This window comes from Alosa pseudoharengus, unplaced genomic scaffold (genome assembly GCF_046254945.1).
Source record: "Alosa pseudoharengus isolate Yale_2024_CS ecotype anadromous, Long Island Sound unplaced genomic scaffold, YU_APseudo_1.1 YU_APseudo_1.1_scf_16, whole genome shotgun sequence".
NCBI classification, from domain to species: domain Eukaryota; kingdom Metazoa; phylum Chordata; class Actinopteri; order Clupeiformes; family Clupeidae; genus Alosa; species Alosa pseudoharengus.
Genome location: NW_027468630.1, coordinates 21,674,744 through 21,677,243, shown reverse-complemented (window position 1 = coordinate 21,677,243; position 2,500 = coordinate 21,674,744). Strand labels below are relative to the sequence as shown.

Below are 2,500 nucleotides of genomic sequence, written 5' to 3'. Positions count from 1 at the left end.
AAAAAAGCACAACGTCACCATAACAGACCGGTGCAGCGAGAGAGAGAGAGAGAGAGAGAGAGAGAGAGAGAGAGATAGAGAGAGAGAGACAGAGACAGGGAGAGAGAGAGTGGGCGGGCGGTTGAAGTGTGAGTCGGGCGGGCGTGTTTAATTACTCCCTGGCCTGGCCCCCGGGAGACGCCTCCTCTCCACGCAGATCAGCAGAATTAGCACTTTTCAATGACACACTCACACACTGTGTCAGATGGCACTGGGAGATTAATACCATTACATCACCACTGAGAGCCCGCTCCCTCTCTCTCTCCCTCCCTCTCTCTATCCATCTATCTCTCTCCATCTCACTTGCTCTCTGTCTTTCGCTGACCTGACATTCCCTCTCCTCTCCTCCCCCGAACTCTGCAGCTCGAGCTTGTTTCCTTTTCTGATCCACGTGTCTCAGCCTGCTGTCTCTTTATTCTTAATCTTTATCTTAATTGCTTGCACTAAATAATAAATCAAAACTGTGCATATAGTATGCATGAGGAATAAAGACTTACATTAATGTATGCTTGAATATCACTCATTCATGCCCTCATTTATTTATTTAATATAACCGATCATCTTGTGCTTACTCTGCAGTTTTACATCTCTAGGTTTGCCTTATGTCTATTCTTAGCCCCCCACCCCAACACACACACACACACATACACACACACACACACACACACACACAAACACACACACACACACACACAAGTGGACGTCTCAGAGCACAGAGCCCAGTGTGTTTGAGTGTGTGTGTTTGTGTGTGCATGCACACGTGTGTGTGTGTGTGTGTGTGTGTGTGTGTGTGTGTGTGTGTGTGTGTGTGTGTGTGTGTGTGTGTGTGTGTGTGTGTGTACGTGTGTGTGTATGTGTATGTGTACGTGTGTGTGTAGGGGAGTTGCTGAGTTAGCGCTGTAGCTGGCCGGGGCGTTCACATTGCATTAGGCAACCTGAGGATCGCACATGAGTGGAGCTGACACTGGGGGAGTCCAAGGAAGTGCCCGTGGGTCCGGCTCTGGCTATGTAGTGGGGGGTGGCGGGGACAGTCATGTCTGCTACACAAGGGCTGCCAAACACACACACACACACACACACACACACACACAAACACACACACACAAACACACATGCACACACACAAAAACATTCACACCTACACACGTGTATGCACGCACGCAAGCACACACACACAAACACACATGCACACACACAAAAACATCCAAACCTACAAACGTGTATGCACGCACGCAAGCACACACACACAAACACACATGCACACACACAAAAACATTCAAACCTACACACGTGTATGCACGCACGCAAGCACACACACACAAACACACATGCACACACACAAAAACATTCACACCTACACACGTGTATGCACGCACGCAAGCACACACACACAAGCACACACACACAAACACACATGCACACACACAAAAACATTCAAACCTACACACGTGTATGCACGCACGCAAGCACACACACACAAACACACACACACAAACACACACACACAAACACACATGCACACACACAAAAACATTCAAACCTACACACGTGTATGCACGCACGCAAGCACACACACACCTACACACGTGTATGCACGCACGCAAGCACACACACCAAGCCCTTATGTGTCATGCAGTGGCCCCATTCCCCAGCATGCCTCTGGTTACCATTCCGGCAGACTGGGACCAGGCAGAGAGGACAGACACATTGTGATAGTGTCACTGAGCTGAGTGGTTGGGAGAGAGGGGCCTTTTAAGACAGGCAGCGACTGGGACAACTCCTGGGCCCCAGCCTCGGGGCCTTAAAGGTGGAGAAGCGTCTTGATTGGGGACAGAGCTGATCCAAGCATTGAACTGACCATATCTGACATCTCAATACAGTTAGTACACACTTTCACACACACACACCCACATACACACACACACACACACACACACACACACACACACACACACACACACACACACACACACACACACACACACACACACACACGCAAGCATACATGCACAGACATATACCCAAGGATACCATTAAAGTTGACATCCAGAGGTCGAAATAATGGCATGTTATGACAGATGCAAAGAAAACACCACATGTATGTCCATATACATAGGCACACATTTACACACACAAACACACAAACAAACACACACACACACACACACACACACACACACACACACACAGACACACACACACATGCATCATCATTCTGTCTGTGAATGTAAATATTGTAAATATAATGTTTCCTCCTCTCACTATTCACAAAAGAAAATGATCTCTCTCACACTCTTTGATACACATGTGTGCATACACACACACACACACACACACACATACACACACACACACACACACACACACACACACACACACACACACACACACACACACACAGACATACATCCATTGATGAAAGAGTCAGAATATATCATATCATGAGTCAGTGATAGTAAGC

At 47.6% G+C, this 2,500-nt stretch overlaps 1 protein-coding gene across 19 annotated transcripts in view; it reads right to left on the bottom strand.

Moving 5' to 3' along the window:
• Positions 1–2,500, bottom strand: part of celf6 (CUGBP Elav-like family member 6) — a 138,508-nt gene that overhangs the window by 60,166 nt on the left and 75,842 nt on the right. The gene's annotated exons all lie outside the window — the stretch shown is intronic.